Here is a 6499-nt window from a genome sequence, read left to right on the forward strand (position 1 = left end):
GAATCTAAATAAAAAGGGGCAAACCTCTTTCTTTAAAACAAAACAAAACTCTAAAACCAGCAGATCAGAAAATGGATTCATGACTTCAACACCTTAGCAGCAAAATCATTCCCTAGAAGCACTAATCTGTGACCTAGACACTGAAGAATAAGATGAAAAGACAGAAAACACAATATCATCTATGATATCAATTTAAATGAACACAAAGGAAACATGAGTTTTTATAACTAAAAGCATTCTCTTTATTCAACACTCACGTTTTTAATAGTAATTTTTTATTTTTATTTTTTTTTAATAGTAATTTTTTAAAAGGGGATTTCCATGATTATCCACGAGATAATTGCTCTTCTACTGTCTTCAAAGACGGCTTCCCTTTCCCATAAAAAGGCTGAAAGGTACAAAGGTAGGTAAGAGAGTGAAGGGGCTGGATTCACATGTGGTAGGTTGTAGCACACTCAGAAGAAGTGCTCCTGGGAAGAGTCCAAGCTTCTCCAAGTGATGCTCCAGATTCCACAGGAGACTGAAGAGCATGGAGGTCATGCCCACTGCCAATGACTGCATGGCCTAGTTCACCAATATGAAAACAAGGAAAGAAGTTTGAACATGACGCCCAGTCATGCTGACTGAAGACCATATGAAATGCCTGTGGCTAACATTTCTGAGGACTTACAAAGGCACCCCCACCTTTCTATACATTAGGACTATTAACACATGGGATTTTCCCAACAACCCTGTGAAGACTTACAGATGAGGAAACCATATCTGCAACAGGTCAAATAACTTACTCAAGGTTTCACATGGAGTATGAAGCAGTCAGGGTGTAAACTCTAGGAGTCTGGCCCCTAGACCTATACTCTTTGTTTTTTAAAGATTTTGTTTATTTATTTATTTGAGAAAGAGGGCATGCACATGCAAGAAGAGGGAGGGGGCAGAGAGGGTGCTGAGGGCAAGAGAAAAGGAGAAGCAGACTCCCCACTGAGCAGAGAGCCTGAGGTGGGCTGGAAGGCAGACACTTAACTGACTGACCCAAGGTCTCTCCAGACCTGAACTCTTAACTACTGTGACATCTTCAAAAAGTTAACTGTACATCCCAGTGATGGTGTTCTATAAACAGACAGATAAATAATCTATAAATCAGTCATAGTCAGTCAAAGGGTATATGTGTGTATATGTTTGTTATACACGCACATGCACAAATACATACACATATATATTAAATGAATACATGTCTGTTAGGACATTAATTCTCTATTACATTTCAGTTATTATCTCTTAAATGGACATATACAACTATGAGGAGAGTACACAACCAGTTTGAATTTCATAGTTTCTAACTCTATGAGAATTCTAAATTTAGTTTCTGTAATTTAATCTAATACTTTGTCTAAATCCCTATTCTCTCCAATGCATTTATTTAATCATCCCTCAGGTAAAGTCAGTGAAATTAGAAATTACTCTATAACTCCAGGTTAAAATTCAGTTAGCTCTGAATTTAAATCTGGAAAGTGCTTCCTATCATATTGCTTCTGTGGACTTTCATTCTTTATGTCTGGTCTTTGAATATCCCTGTACCTGAGGGAGATCTGCAGATGTTATGGCTTCATTGTGACTGTAGGACCCTTTCAATCCTCTCATAGGATTGAATACCTCTATAGGTATGGGAAATTGTTGAATTGCTCTTCTAGCATCCCGGGGACTCCAGAGTCTCCTGGAGCTTTCCTAGGTCTCCTCTCCAGTAGACCATCCTGGCCACCATTGTCTGCCCAGCTGGGCACAGCTCTGGTCTAGGCTTCCTCTGGAAGGCTGTTTCTTTCCCAGCTGTAGTCTACTGGGAAGACCTGGATCCTCTCCGTTCTTGGATCCCCCCAAACCTATCTGGGGATATTGCTCCTTTTCCCTGCCAACCTGGCAGAGATGACCATCTTTTAGCACCATCTTTAGCACCATCTTTTCTGAGACCACACTAGTATCTAACCCTGCAGTGATTAGCTTTCCTCTTGTTAACCTTTCCTCTCTCAGACAGTGAAATGTTATCTCCTTTGGTTTGGTTTGTTTGTTTTTAAATATTTTGTTTATTGATTTGAGAGAGAGAGCAAGAGCATGAGCGGTTAGGGGGGGGAAGGAGAGGGAGAAGCAGACTCCCTGCTGAACAGAGTCCAATGAGGGGTCATGACCCAAGCGGAAGGCAGACGCTTAACTGACTGAGCCACCCAGGTGCCTCTGTTATCTCTTTTTGGGAGGAAATCTGCCACTTATAGTTTCATGAATTCTTCCCAAAATTATGGTTTATGGATAAATTATATGTTCCGATTCTTTCAGGCTCTTATTTTTTAAGAACACAAAATTTTCATTGTTTTTTTTATAAGATAGTCTCTCTCTAAGATATGAAAACTGTTTTGTCAAATTTAACTCTGAGGCTAGACTGCCAGGGTTCAAATTCCAGCTCTGTCACTTACTAGTTTTATGGTTATTTAAATGCTCTGGTACTCAATTTCCCTGTGTGTTTGTACATACATATATAGTAAATTATACATGTTAAATAATACATATACTACTTACCTTATAGAAATGTGATGAGGATTTGATAAATATGTGAAGCACTTGGAGCACAGGAGGCACATAAAAGCATTAACTGTTATTATTATTGATATTATTATCAAGCAAAAGCTGGGTAAATAATCTTAGACCTAGAAAAATGCAGGAAAGAAAAAGCTGGCTCAGTACCTATTAATTTTATCCTGACCCAAATTTTTCTTATTTAGTAAGAATATTTTGTGAAGAAGAAAGATTGGTTTTTCTTAAAATTAATCAATAAATTAATTCTAAGAGATTTACTAATGTGTTACATTTCACTAATGTGGTGAAAGAAAAAATATTAATTCATTTTTTTTTTACTTCAAATCCACTCTATTGTCAGCTGATCTCCTAGCAGTCAATGAGAAGACATCTAGAATCCACTGGAAAAAGGAAACTATTTTATAATGCCATCTAAATCAAGCTCTGTGAAATATTTGATTTTTTGACAAATATTTCCTGAGAGTCTTACAATATAGTTTCATGCTAAATGTTAAGCTGCATGCCAAGATGAAGGTCTAAAACACTTTTTCTTTTATTTTCTAGGAGGTTACCATACAGAGAGGTAAATAGATATATGCATAAAAATAATTACTCTTTAGGATAAAAAGCATTTTAATTAGGTCCCAAGTTGCTATGGAAGGCAGAAGGTGCATTTAATACTGATTTAGGCAAGATCCAAAAGGATTTCATGGAGAATATGACATTTGAGCAGAAACTCAAGAGAAGGATATATGCAAAAGGGTGCTGACAAAATCTTAACAACTATCTGAAAAAATATATACGTGTATATAGGTATATATATGCCTAATTTTATTATAAAAATTAATGATATAAACATATTTAGCACACAATTTACAAATAATAAGATATACTATAATTTTTATTGTAATTTCCATATAGACAGATTCTCACAGTATTCATTGATTGTTGCTAACCTCTTGTGTCTATAGACAGTCTATGTTTGCAATTAAAAAATGAACACAATTGCAAATGTCCAATGTGGGAACTTTAATAGTGTGTCAAGTTTATAGAATTGATAATAGTTTTTGAATACTAAGAATATATTTCTTCATTTTGGGGGCTATTTGCTATCTAAAAACCACATGCATGACATACCTTCGAGTTTAATTCACATTATTGACACTTTCCTCATGATTTTTTGAGTCTAGAGACAATCAACCAAATGACAGATCCAACTCTGATTTTTAGTACTTGCTGACTTCCATGGTATAATACTCCCAGCATGTCTGATTGCCAGCTCCCAAGCTACATCATGTCAGTGAAAACAATCTTGAGAAGAGATTTGCAGCGGCACATTATACTGTAAACATAAGTAGCATAAAAACAGAAAAATAGTAAAATGTGGTCAATTAGGAAGTCATAATTTTTAATGTTGCTTGCCTTTGTTTATTTTATAACTTATTTACTGTAATTATAATTTATTTACTGTAAGTTTATATAATTTGATCTTTTTAGATGATTATGTTAACAACTGTCTCATAAACTCTTGAAATCTCCTCCACGACAACTCCTGCACACTTGTAGATATTTTGTTTATAGGATATCTACATGGCTGGATCATTACCCTAATTCATAGATGAAGAAAGAGAGAATCAGAAAAGCTAAGTAACATGTCTGAGGTCATTCAACAGCTAAGTCATGGAGCTAAAGTTTAACCCAGAGCTATATGATTTCTAAGGACTTCTTACATCCAGGAATTTATGGAGCCCTGAACTGGGAAAATAGGATATACATACTGTTTTTTAACTGTTTGCTTATTAAGTGTGTGTGTGTGTGTGTAAGTATATGTGAGAGACAGCATTTGGTCTGAGATGTATATTCATTAAAGTCTAAATGTGAGGGTGGGGAGAATATTAGACTCTCTATCACCTCAAAGTTTCCTATGGGTACTGCTGTCTACCAAAAAGAACACAGAAAGTGGCTTAAACTGGTTCTCAATACAGATCTTTGGAATTTTGATCAGCAGGGAAAGAAAGGGAACTTGACCAGGAAACCAATCATGTGAGAGGCCAGAGGCCCACAAAGTCAACAATGGACAAGCAAGTGTGACTCAGGAGAGGCTGCGTAGTGGATAGAAGGGAAGAGCATGTGCTGGAAGACAAGGCCAGCAAAACATTAAGAGATGTTTCTATCCGACCATGACGAGTTGAAATTCCGGTTTCCAGCAAACTCGTTAATTCGGTTCTTTTCAACTTGTAAAAAATATTCACTCCATTTTTCGGTGGGCAGGGAATTCATAAGGGTGTCTCCAAAAGAATTATTTTTTCCTAGGATTCTGGCCACTAAAAAGTCACCCCAGTCTCTCTTTTCTAATTCATTTGACTGTCACTGTTACCTCCCAAAGGACATCCCTGTCAGAGCTTTGCCATCAACCATTTCAAGCAGCTGCTTTTCTCGCTGTTCCACTGGATTTTTCAGATGTCAGAGTGACTGCTCCCTAAATCTTAAACTTAGTGCATCTCAAGAGACCCTTTCATCCAGCACCAGTTTGCACCCACACCTAGATAACCAATCCCTTCTTTCTACCCAAGGGTCAAAAAACGTGCTACCACAGGGCAATTTTAACCTTTCATCCTTTGTTCAATTTCTTTTCTTTAATTTTTACATTTATCAGCAAATTTACTCCAAATGGATCAGAGTTCCTTTTTCGTAGATCTTACCGAAGAAAGAATATGGGTAGATTGTGACTGACTGAATGCTAGAAAGTTTAGACTTGATCCTGGGAGAACACAGAAGGCCCTCCCTCCAGGGAAGTGACATTATCCAAGTTGTGCTTTAGAGACATAATTATGATAGTAGCATGCTGAGAGCATTGAGAGATGAGAAATTAGAGACAGAGTCAAAGTCCAGGGACTATTTTAACAGTTCAGAATTAAAATGTTAAGGGGCTGGACCAGTGTAAAAACAATAGATATGGGGGGAAAGGGCAAATCAAGGGCTCTCTAACTGATTGGAAGTGAAATGCAGCAGCAGAAGTTAGTAAGTGGTGAAGCTAGGGGTCAGAGAAACAAGCTGGTTTGCATCATATAGAGAGAGGAGAGCAGCACACATATACAGAAATGTCCAGCAATATATTGAAAATGTGGGTCTAGTTAAAAATAGAAACTGTAATGCATGGGAAGGAATTGAAGGTTTTTTTTTTTTTTTTTTCCTCAGTGAAGTAGCATTGTCATCTTCGATTTAGAATACATTGTTAGTATTTTAGTAAGACTAGTCCATCTTCAGTGGGTATTAAATGAAATAAAACACTTTTAGCTTCCGAGGATGTATCCTAGTATCAAGGAGAGCTTAATCTGATCATATCAGGCTCATTCATAGAGTAGGGAGTCCACTAACAATATTGAGGATCAGAAAATCTTTGCATGTCATTAATTTTTAGATACTAGAACTTTGAACAAAACAAGCCTAATCTGATTCTATCTTTAATTAGCCATCATATAATTTAATCATTCCATTTCCCTGCCCCTAAATTTTTAACTGGCTCCATCACACATAGGAAGAAATCTAAACTCTTCAGCACTGCATAGGAGACCTTCCATGATCCAGCCTCCCTCGCTGGTCTGATCTCTTCTCCCACAAATTCGCTTTAAGGGGTGCTGAGTTAGCAAGCACATATCCTCTCTACAAAGGATTTACCCATTAAGTCAGCTATAGAGGCTTCACTTTCTAAATCAATGGTTTGGTTAGACTCAAGCTCAAGACATACTGAGCATAAAAGAACTGGAAGGAGTGAGGGAGAGAGGAAAGGTACATTTTAGCAGACGAGGAATGGAAAGACAGATCGTATTGCCAAGCCACCCAAACAGTAAGAGGGAATTTAACTATCAGAACCGAAAAAGAAAATGCAGAGATCTAATAAGTACAGACAAGCCCCCACTGCCATCATTCTTCCTTACAGTGG

The 6499-nt window shown here is 37.1% G+C and overlaps 1 long non-coding RNA gene across 1 annotated transcript; it reads right to left on the reverse strand.

The window, feature by feature from the left end:
* Positions 1–401: 401 nt before the first annotated feature.
* LOC111098921 lies at positions 402–3842 on the reverse strand. The gene is made up of 3 exons (XR_005370015.1): positions 3694–3842; positions 2560–2687; positions 402–564 (listed from the first exon to the last, which is right to left on the reverse strand). It is a non-coding gene; the product is annotated as an uncharacterized LOC111098921 (long non-coding RNA).
* Between the last annotated feature and the right edge of the window lie 2657 nt (positions 3843–6499).

The sequence above is a fragment of the Canis lupus genome, chromosome 15 (assembly GCF_011100685.1).
Source record: "Canis lupus familiaris isolate Mischka breed German Shepherd chromosome 15, alternate assembly UU_Cfam_GSD_1.0, whole genome shotgun sequence".
Taxonomy (NCBI): domain Eukaryota; kingdom Metazoa; phylum Chordata; class Mammalia; order Carnivora; family Canidae; genus Canis; species Canis lupus.